The 11,673-nt window shown below is 37.0% G+C and overlaps 1 protein-coding gene across 4 annotated transcripts in view; it reads left to right on the top strand.

Annotated features, from left to right (window-relative positions):
* The first annotated feature begins 2,673 nt into the window (after positions 1–2,673).
* LCA5 (lebercilin LCA5) overlaps positions 2,674–11,673 on the top strand; it is a 45,280-nt gene continuing 36,280 nt past the window's right edge. For 3 of the 4 annotated variants that reach the window (XM_049896084.1, XM_049896075.1, XM_049896064.1), the window contains exon 1: positions 2,674–2,920. The gene's annotated coding sequence lies outside the window, so the exon portion shown is untranslated. Of the gene's footprint in view, positions 2,921–6,885; positions 6,908–11,673 lie in introns of those variants that run through there. The other variant, XM_049896069.1, reaches the window with a different exon arrangement.

The following is an 11,673-nucleotide window of genomic DNA, read 5'->3' as shown; positions in this document are numbered from 1 at the left end:
TTTAACTTGTTGTTGATGGGTGCTGCCGAGTTGATTCTGATTCTAAGAGACCCTACAGGACTGGGTAGAACTTGTTCCATAGGGTTTCCTAGGCTGTGATCTTTAGGGCACTAGATCACCAGGTCTTTTTTCTTGCAGAGCAGCTGGTGGGTTCAAATCACATTTCAGTTAGCAGCCAAGCCCTTAACCATTGTGCCAGTAGGGTGTGTCTTCCCAGATAGGATTGTTTATAGTATGACCTCCCCCTTTTAAAATTACGGCAACTGTAATTACTGAACTATTACTGTATCTATTAATTTTTATGAAACTTCCAACAAATCATTCAAGCTGTTTACACCAGTAAAGAAAAATGAGAGTAATCCTATTGGTATTTATAGAAAGATTTAAATTAATCTTTAATTTAAATCATCCATCATCCCTACATAGTATTAAACAAGACAACCAAAGTCTTGCAGAAAATCATCAGTTAGCAACACAGCAAATCTAGAGATATTATAACGTCAAAATAAGTTCAAGAATATTAAAAAGTCCAAAAGTGCTTAATGCTTCTTAGTACAGTTTATTTCACAAATATAATCTTTAAAACAATGAGGTCTGAATCTTGTATTTCAAGTGACAGATACATAAAAATGTGGTATTGTTATCTTTGTTTTTTCTGAAAAGCAAAATTTTATGTAGTGTATAATGACATGAAATGGCAAATTGTATAATCTTATAAAATTTTAGTCCTGTCAAAAATGATTATATGAAAACCATGTAAAATTATATAAAAACTTTTGAAATTATCTTATTTTGGGCTTTTTAAAAATTAATTCAATAAACTGATATTTACATCTGTAGGCTTATACGTTCTTTTGGTTTTGTTTTCAAAGTCAAACAAATTGATAATCACTATTATTTGAAAAAAAATTTTTTTTTTATTATTTGGAATATGGTATGCACACTTTAGGGATCTTGGAAATGTCAGACACCATTAGACAATTGTTTGAAAAATCCCGACCTTTTAATTATTTTTTTAACCTGTAGGTAAAACACAACGAAAACGTTAAATCTGAAACTTTAATTTGGAGTTTAGCAGACCTAAAAAAAAAAATAAAATAAATAAAAAAAAAATAAAAAAAATTTTTATTTATTTTTATAGGGTCGTTATGAGTTGGAATAGACTGGAAGGCAATGGCTTTTTTTTAAGGCTTGAATCCTAGTGGTACTTTAGTATCTGCTGGTAAATTCTTTAACTTCTCTAAATTTGTTTCCTCAAGTACAAACCATGAATAACAATTCCTTTCTAGGGTCATGAATGAAGATGGAACGCACTCACTACCTTGCTCATTGTGAGGGCTGAAAAAATGTTGATTTCATTCTCAGCTGTCGCTGAGTGCCAGCAAACCTGATTTGACTGCGGAGAGACCTTTGTTTTTCTACGTAAATACAATATGTTTCTTGACCCTTTCTACTTCCTCTAAAAGTAAATTGTTAGCTCTAACGAAGTCAGTAAAAACCATTGAGCTATTTTAACGAAAAATATAAGCATAGACAGATTAATAGGTGAAAAAATATTTTAATGTAGTTTTAGTGGTTACTCATCTTAATTTATTTTCATTAACAGATGACTGCTGTTCTCCACAGCTATATTGTGTATACAGAAAATTACGTTTAATTACAATACTTTTTAGATGGATTAGTCTGAAAATTGAAGTATAATACATTGACAGAGTAAAACGAAAACATTCGAAATAGCGCAAAATTGGGAAACCGATGTCAAGCAAGGAAGAGGAATTGTACAGTATTCTATGGTCAGAAACCTGGTTAGCATGATTTGGCTTCAAGAATTGGATTCTCTGCCCAATGGAGTTAAAACGCAGCTTTCTAGAAATTAACAATGGCGAGAACAGCGGAGTACAATGTTAAGCCATTTTGACTATCAGTAGGTTTAGAGAGACTTAACCTTCATCCAAGAGAGGATTTTCTTTTTGCCGCACCCGCGCCTGCAATTCATGCAGGTCAATTTTTAAATGAGAAAATAGGTCACACAGCAGCGCTTACTGCGTTACCGACATGCACCACTGGACGTTTTTTCTTAGTGTGAAAATGTCCCATTCCACTCAAAACTCTGGAGATTCAATACCCGTTCCAACACCTAAAAACCACTTTCAAACCAAATTCACGGAGCATTAGTGATTCGCGAACGCTAAGACTAGGAGGCAAGTACATTAGCGCACGAATCCACCCCACATTCACCAGAAAATCGGCGATTTCAGTAAGACAGAGAGGTAACGAGCTATTTGTCTAAAACCGATTTATAATTAAAAACCGAACTAAACAATTCCAAAAGGAATTCGAGACAACGAAAATTCAATTATGCTGTCGCCAAATTCTACAATTAATGCCGTTTCGCCTCCGCCCGTATCCCTCCTCTCCCTCCACACTAAGGCCGAGGCTGCTCCGCGGTCGCGTCTTCCTAAGCGAAGCCCGCAGGCGCCTGGCGAGGTCCGAGGACCTCGTCGCGGACGATTTTCTTTCTCTTGGCCGGCGCTCTCCCTAGAGCGGAGCACCAATGACCACTTTCTCTCGCACTCGTCGTCCCGCCTTCTAGTACCAGTGGAACCAATAGAAAGGGCGATCTGGAGACAGAGACCAATGAGAGCTGGGGAGAGACATCGCGGTGGTGCCGCAGTGCAGTCTGGGCCTCCGCCTCCGTTACCCTGGAGCCGAAGCCGCCGCGCCAACGCCTCCTTGGAGCCGCCTCCCCCACCCTTGCTCCTCGTTTAAACTTTCCGAATCCCGGCAACCTCGGCTCCCGCCCCGCAGGATCGCAGCATCCGCAGAAGCACACGGTCTTTGGTTGGCAGACGTCGAGGTCTGGGCGAGGGGTTCGGCCGGATGAGGGACAGGAAGGAGGCGGGACGCCGCGTCGGCTCTGGTGAGGGCCGGGGCGGGTTGGGGGTGGTCTTTGAGGTGGGCGTGGAGACTGAGGGAGAGTTAGGGGTGCTAGGAGAGGCTGAGGTCGGAGCGTAGGGGAGCTGCCCATGGGGCGTTCGAGGCTGGGGAGCTTGTGAGTGGAGATGTTAAAGTGGGAGGATGAAAGGATTAGGGATTGGGGACGATTTGAGGACAGGGGAGGAAAGGTGTTGGTGAGACGAGTCCTAGGAAAGTAATTCTAGATCCTAGTTGGGAAGGGGCCGGGAGGAAGGAGGCTGACCGAAGAGAAGGAGCCTGGGGAAGGTTGGTCTTCTGATGGGACCGGGAAGAGAAAGGAGTGCAGTGTAGGCCAACCTAGAGAAGGGATTAGAAGTTATTGAAAAGCTTGGAAGCCTGTGGCGACTGAGGATGGGAAGGGCCAAAGAAGGTGAAGGAGGCTCTGGGATAATAGGCGATTAAGACTGTGATTAGAATGGAAAGGCACATCTGCTCAGGCTGTAGATTTTTTTACACATTCATCAAGGATGGGATAAGAGGAGGAAAAATGGTTGGTAAGAAATGTGGCTTCTTGGCATAGGTGAAGTCGGAGTGTATGCTCAGATACTCGGTGTTTTACCTTGGGAGGCCCAAGGGACAGTGTTTAACAGTGACTAAGAGTACTGGCGGCCCAGTTCATCTAAATTTAAATTCTTTTGTTCACTTTGTGGTCTTGGACAAATTACTGATTTACTTTACCTAGTGTCAGTTTTTATTTTCTTTTGGGAATGGGAATAATAGATTTATTTTTGTGAGGGTTAATTTTATTAATATGTTCCTTTTTTACATATACATATACTAGAAGAGATCAATAAAAATATTGGATGATTTGTTAAAGTGAATGAGGATGTGGTTGCGTGGGCTGTTCATTGGGCTGCATTGAAGTGGTTTGAATGGGGTTAAAATTAATTGCTGATTTCTTATCTTTTAAGTCATAGACTCTCTGAAAGTGTCAAGAAAGTTTTGGCTTTTCTCTCTAGGAAAGTACGATTAAACACATACATATATTTTTGCCCATCCTTTAACTTTAGGCTAAGAATCTTGGATTATATGTCTCTTTGGGATAAAAGTCATTTAATGATTCTTTTAGGTAGTGGGGTGGGCTATATGCAGTCTAGAAAAAGGTAAAATTGGAAAAAAGGTTAAGGTTCTGGAGAGTCTTTACATTCTTCTTTTTTTTTTTCTTTCAGTTTTGTTTTTAAGGAAGCATGGTTGTTACTTTAATCCATATTTTCTCTAGTTATAGTTCTGCATTTAAATTTTATATTACTATTTTAAATATTTCACGTCTGATTTTATTGCATACTGACTGTTAACACCTAATAGGAGATAATAGTTTGTTTTGATTCTCAAAATTGACGCAGAGACATTTCAAATATTAAAAGTAATTGATGACCTTGGAAAAGAAATTTTTCTTCTTTTGTTAAAGGCATATCCCTATGTTGAACAAACCATGGAACCAAATTCTGTAAGACATAGTAAAAGCTGGTTATAATACAAATGCTACCCTCTCTCCAAGGAGTCCTGGTTGCAAAGCGGTTAAGAGCTAGGCTGCTAACCAAAAGATTGGCAGTTCCAATCCACCAGGTGCTACTTGGAAACCCTGTGGGCTACTTCTACTGTCTAATGGGGCGCTATGAGTCAGAATTGACTCACCTGCACATAACACAACCTCTCCTGGTTCTTCTGCCTGTCATTCTTCATCTCCTTTTGGAGTCTTCCTCCTCTGTCCACCATTTAATTGTTGCTTCAGTCTTCAGGCTTCTTTTCACTTTATGTTCTTTTCTTGGCTGAGTTCATTCTCTACCATGGCTTCTACCTCATACTTTATTAATCCAAACTCAAGTTTTTATCTCTGTCTTGAAAATCTTGAGTTAGCTCCAAACACATAGATAATTTTTGGTATTTCCTCATGGATTTCCCACAGACATCCCAAACTAGTGTGTCCAATATTATGCCCATTCGCTTTCCCTATTAAGCCTGTCTGGTTGAATAGTACCATATCCACCTGTTGCACAAGCCCAAAACTTTGGAATTAATTCAGGCTCTTCTCTTTCTCTCTTTTTGTTGTACCCCACATTTAATTCATCACCAAGTCCAGTTTATTTTACATTTCTGAAATCAATTCTGAACTGTTTATCTCTAGTTACACTACTTTAGTTCAAACCACTATCATGTCTACCTGATACCAAGACCAGCTGGTTTTCTTTCTTCAGCCCATTGCCCTCCAATTCTTTGGATTGAAGTTGGATCTTTGTAAATGTCAGATCTGATCATTTTAATCCTGCTGAAGATTCCTTATTTTTTCCCAACCAACTTCTTTGTGTGACATAAAGATTCTTGTAATAATCTCTCCTAGCTGACCCAGCCTCACTTTTTATTACTTCATTACTACCCCCAGCCAGTAATAGTCATTCTCAGCCAGCATTGCCCAACAGAAATATAACGTGAGCCATATACATAGTTTAAAAATTTCCAGTAGCCACATAAAAAATACCAGTAGGTGAAATTAATCTTAATATATTTTATTTAACCGAATATATCCAAAGTTTTATTTCAACATACATTCAGTATAAAAAAATTATTAAAGATATTTTATATTCTTTTCTGCGTACTGAATTTTCGAAATCCCATGTGTATTTTACACTTACGGCATATCTGTATTCTGACTAGCCAAATTTCAAGTGCTCAGCAGTCCCTGTATTGGACAGCAAAGTTATCAACTATTTGTGGTTTGACTAGGTGCCATACTTATCTAATGCCTTTTGCTTTTGTACATTCTGCTTCCTGTTACTGAAATAGGGTCTTCCCTCACCAACTGTCCTTTTACTTACCCCAGCTTACCCCTTACCCTTACCCCTCCCAAAACATACCCCCCCCCCAACGCACACAGGCACAATCAAAATAATACTTGTGCCTAATGCCAGCTAATACCTTAAGATTCAGTTTAGGCGTTATCTCCTCTGGAAAACCTTCCCAAAATCTGTTCTGTCCTCTAATCTTAGTTCTGAGTTTACTTAGCCTCCTCTACTTCCCTTTATCATTAGTTTTTTTTAAACATTTTGTTGTGTTTTAGGTCAAAGTTTATGCAGCAAATTAGTTTATCTTTCAATAGATCATTAGTTCTTATGCTGTTGCATTATCTTTCCCCTTTTAGCTGGGAGCTTCTTAATGGTAGGATCAGTTGTGTTAACTTAATGTTTGTATTTCCAGCTTCATCCATAGTCCAATGCTTGACACTTAGTAGTTGTTCAGTATATGTTTTATGAATGAGTAAATGAACATTTTATGATGTTTCCATTTTGCTGACAAGGTAAACCTTGAAGATACATACTGTAGTTGTTAAGTAGCTTTAATTTGACCCAGTGTTTCAAAATGCTGTTTAAAAGAAGCTGGTTATGCTTTTATTTTTAGGTCTGGCATTTACTGTGATTTGACTGAGGGTCTAGGAAACCATAATTAAAATCTAAACATAGTTTAATTTTTAAGCAAGAGCAAACCCTATGGGGCAGTTCTACTCTGTCTTACAGGGTTGCTATGAGTCAGAATCGACCCAGTGGCAGCGGGTTTGGTTTTTTTGGTTTTAATGCAGGTGTTGTGCAAATAAGTGTAGTAGGGTAAAAAAATGTGTAGGAATGTATGGAATATTCAAGTAGAGGAGGGGAAAAATTTTACTTAATTTTATTTAGTTTTTCTTTATAGGAAAGAAGCAGTTGTAGTTTTAATACAGCTGTTCAGTTTTTACTAAATCTCATCCTTTAGTTTTATCTCATCATTAGTTATTTATCTTCCTTTTTGGGGGGAGAAATCTTAGTCATCTCTCTCTTTTTCTCTTTTAGTTTATTTTCATTATACTCGTCTAGTTGCCTTTTGTTTGAGCTCTTTTGCTAGTAGCAGTGGTAGCCAGGCAGCAATGTTTTATACAAAGAAGCAGAGCGCAGGAAAATGACAGGTAATTAACAGTTCCTTGATGTTTTGGGTTTTCCTTAAAACTAAGAAGCTTTCTTAGAGTCACATGAATCAGATGTTCATGATCATTTCTGTACGGTGGGCCGAATAGCTCAGATTTACTTTCTGATTAATTTAAAACTGGATAAAGGAAACATTCTGGTACTGAGAGACCTTTTGGCTAATCTTTTTTTCTGATCTCTTATGTGAGACATATACTGTTTTGGACTTTTTTTTTTAAAGAAAGGAAGTTTACGTGGGTGACAGATGACAGTTAGATTTGATTTCTAGTATCACCGTAATAGCACTCTTGGTCATTTTTAGGAACAAAAAAAAACAGTCCTTAGGAATTGTAATTGGGCAAGACTTACAGTTTTTCTTTTGTTGCTTTTTTTATCTAATTCTTAGAGTATCATTGAGTGGACTAATGGAATACACCCCCCCTCCGCCACCTCTTTACAGATGGGAGACACAGATGAACAGATATTAAATGATGTATTCTCAGTCTTGAAGAATTAGTTTGAGTTAGCTGGAATAATATAGTTGAATTAGAACTATACGTGGAATATAAATATTTGGTGTTTTTATCTGTTAACCTAGATAACTTTTTTCTTTTAAGAGAAAAAGAATTTTGTTTTCACTCCTTAGTAATATTGTTATTTTTTATATTAGTCGAACAGATATTATTGGTATAATTGCAATTGAAGCTTATTTTGTCTGAAGACCCATTGGGTTTCTCAGATATTTAAAATTAATGCAGAGAAAGTATTCCAACTTTACCATGGTGATGGTTCTGAGCAAAACTTGGGTTTGGTAACTTTTCCTTGTTCTTAGGAATTTTAGAGACTTGAGTAAGACTTAACTAATTATTTGAAAGAGGGAAGATTTAACATTGCCTTGAGACAGAAAGGCAAATGAGACCAGAAGAACTGGATGATGCCCGGCTACCATTACTGAACATTTTGATCAAAGAACTTATAGAAGAATCTTGATCAAAAAGGGGTGGAAATGTGGAAAAGAATTTTAAAGTCTCATGGAATCTAGACTTTCTGGAGCCATTGAGGCTGGATGAACCCCTGAAAACTGTTGCCCTGAGATGATCTTTAAACATTAAACCAAAAATATCCCAGGTAGTCTTCTTTAAACCAAATAATAAGTTAGCTTAATTAGTAAAGAATGTTTGCCTTGAGCATTGTGCAATTTTAAAGAACAGTCTGTATGGGATCAAATTGACATCAACTCTAAAGGTCAGATAGTAAACTTAGGGGGCAGTGAGTTTATGTTAATGGGGGGAGGAACAACTTGAATGTAATCAGTGTCACTAAATTAAACATAAATTTGTTGAATTGGTATATGTTTTGCTGTATGTATTTTCAACAACAATTAAAAAGAAAAGAAAACAGGCAAAATAGAGAAAGGATATGGGAAAAAAGACGGGCTAAAGGCTTTTTTTTTTAAAGGCTTTTTTTTTTTTATTGATCTTTAAGTGAACGTTTACAAATCAAGTCAGTCTGTCACATACAAGTTTACATACATCTTACTCCGTACTCCCACTTGCTCTCCCCCTAATGAGTCAGCCCTTCCAGTCTCTCCTTTCGTGACAATTTTGCCAGCTTCCAACGCTCTCTACCCTCCCATCCCCCCTCCAGACATGAGATGCCAACACAATCTCAAGTGTCCACCTGATATAATTAGCTCACTCTTCATCAGCATCTCTCTCCCACCCACTGTCCAGTTCCTTTCATGTCTGCTGAGTTGTCTTCGGGAAGCCTTACTTTTTAAAAGGAGCAAAAATGCTGCTTTTGTTTTAGCAGGGGGAAGGCAAAGAGTATGGGATTGATGAAGATGGAGGTGGTTTCAAAAATAGATAGTTCTCATCTGATATTGAAATATTGACTTGGTCACTCAGCTAGGGATCGAAAAACTTGTCTGTTTGAAGTTTAACTAACTAAACTTTGGCCTTAAATAACTAATTTGTGACTTTAGGTAAGTCACGTTTCTGGGCCTGAGTTTCCTTAATCTTTACAAAGAAGGGAGTTGAACTACGAGATCATTCCCTAGGATCCCTTACGATGGTAAATTTTTATGATTTTATAAATTTGTAGTATTTATTTATTTTTGTTTCTTTAAAATTTTTTGTACTTCATAAAAAAATTTATTACTTGAATAGTTGTTTACTTCATGTTTATCTGTTTTTTCCTCTTTTTTGGTCTTATTTTTCATACTGTTTTTTTTTTCAAATAGTTGAAAACAAGTTAGGAAACTTGTTTTCAATTATTTACCTCTTATTTTAGTTATTATTATTACTTTTTTATTTTATTTTTTTATAGCACTGTTAGCGTTTCTACAAGGACTAATGACAAATTTTTTTTAAATGAATTTTTGCAAATTTCTAAGTTTTCATTTTCTAGGTGAGTTTAAATCTTGGGTTGCTGTATTTCCTCAGGAATACTTGTAAAATGTTACGAGGAATTGTAACATAATGTAAAATAATACACGTTTATTTAGATTAGAATAGCCCTAGTCATCTAATCTACTCTGACTCATAGCAACCCTACGGGACAGAGTAGAACTGTCCCATAGGGTTTCTAAGGAGTGGCTGGCTGGTGGATTCACACTGCTGACCTTTTGATTAGCAGCCGTAGCCCTTAACCAGTGTGCCACCAGAATAGAACCTAAGTAATCAGAACTTTGACAAAGATTAGAAAATGTTCCCTAGCTTCCTGGGGTTGTTGAGTTTGCTGTCACTATTAAGAAAACTTTGACTCATAGGGACCCCATGCGAAAGAGTAGAACTAATCCTATAGGATTCTCTAGGCTGTACTCTTTAGAGGACCAAATCTCCAGGTCTTTCTCCTGTGGAGCTGCTGGGTAGGTTCGCACCACCAAAGCTTTTGGTTAGCAGTTGAGCGCTTAACCGTTGCTCCACTAGGGCTTCTTATTAAGGAAATACTTCCCTTAATAATTATAATTTTAGAGGACACATTAAGGCAGCAGAAAAAAAAAAACTACGGAGATACTTCCTCTGGAAATAAAACCTAAGAAAACATTAGAGAAGTTGCCACGGTGAGCATGTGTGTATGGATATAAGCGTTCTTCATTCCAGCTTTTAAGGAGTTCCTGTGTAATTAATGGCTGATTCTTTGCTGTTCATCCTAAAGCAAAGCGTGCCCATCAGGAAGCCATAATCACATGGACAGAGTTCCTATTCACTCTTCCATTTTCCACTTTCTTAAAAAACCAGAAATTACCTTCAGAGAAATAAATCCAGCCGCATATAAAGAAAAGGCTCAAGATATACAAAAAAAGTGACTCCACGTGAAACAGATAATTCTTATATCAGAAGAGACTTTAAAACAAAGAAAAAGTGTCTAGTGTTCTCAGAGAAATGAAAACATATTGCCTTAGTAAATCAGGAATAGAATAATTATTTAAACTCAGAACATGAAAGTGGTCTTGGAAAAGAAGAATTTATTTATATAAATTCAAACAAAATTGGATGGTTTAGAAGATGAATTTGAGTAAAACTGTTTGAAAATAGAAAAGAAAGATCCGTTTTTTAACCAATAGAAGTTGCAAACAGAAAATAGAGGGGGGACGTTATCAGAAAAGTAGTATAAGAAAGTTTCTAATGCTTAAAGATAAAAGATTATGCAGAGGGGAACAAAAGGGCCCAATACAATAAAAGACTCACACCTGGGGACATCATTGTGAAATCCCAGTATTCACAGAGAAAAATTCTAAATGTTTCTAGGGAGGACAAAGAAAAAAAAAAATGCTTCAACTGAATGACATTCAGATGAGCATGACTAGAATGTATGCTTCATGAGAGCAGGGATTTTTCTTTTTCTTTTTTATCTCTTACTGGTACATTGTGGGAGTTCAAAAATATATATGTTGATGAATAGAATGATTATAACAAATGTCTCACCAGAAACACTGAGGGTTAGAAAACAGTGGAGCAGTATCTTCAGAGTTCTGAGGGAAAATGGCTTAACCTAGAGTTCACAGCCTATGAAAACTATCTAGTGTGAGGACAAAATAAAGATTGTCAGGCATGGAAGAACTTGGCAAAATAGAGACATTCTCAGGCATGCAAGGACTCAGAACATTTACCTTCCGACCCATATACACTTTGTGAAGAGGTTACGTGAAGATACAGACCTGCAAAATGATGATAAAAACTAATAAAGGTGATGACATGTGCTGTAAGAAATAGTGGAACTATCTCAGGAGTCCAATAAAAATAATTCCAGAATGATAGTGATGCAACAGGTCTAAAAAGTAATTGGTTTAAATTAGAATAGGAAATCATTGGTCTCCAAGAAAAGTGTCTTTAAGAATGGAATGGATTGTAGGCCATAGATAGAACGAGTAAAAAGCTGGTAGGTATTAGTGACATGATAAGAAGTGTATGTTTGTTCCTTTCAATAAGGAAAAAAGACAATTAGAAATACTAAAAAAAAAAAAAAAAATCCTCAGAAGCAACATGAGGTTGCAGCCATTTACTATGAGGTGTAAGTTAAGTCCTTGTTTATCATAGTCTAAAATTGCTAATTTAAGGAATAGGAAAGGCATAAAAGCATAAACCATTAAATAATGGTTGTTCCAGGGAGGAGGACTTGAATGATAAGACAGAGAATATTCCCTTTTTTTTACTACTATGTACATATGGTATTTTGATGGTTGGAGAGAATGAGAGCATTGCAGAGGAGGAGTGGCAGGTAATCTTGTTTTGCAGATTCTTCCCTTTGCTGTACAAAGTTGTAC

The sequence above is a fragment of the Elephas maximus genome, chromosome 1 (genome assembly GCF_024166365.1).
Source record: "Elephas maximus indicus isolate mEleMax1 chromosome 1, mEleMax1 primary haplotype, whole genome shotgun sequence".
Classification (NCBI taxonomy): domain Eukaryota; kingdom Metazoa; phylum Chordata; class Mammalia; order Proboscidea; family Elephantidae; genus Elephas; species Elephas maximus.
This window is presented reverse-complemented; position numbering and strand designations above follow the sequence as displayed.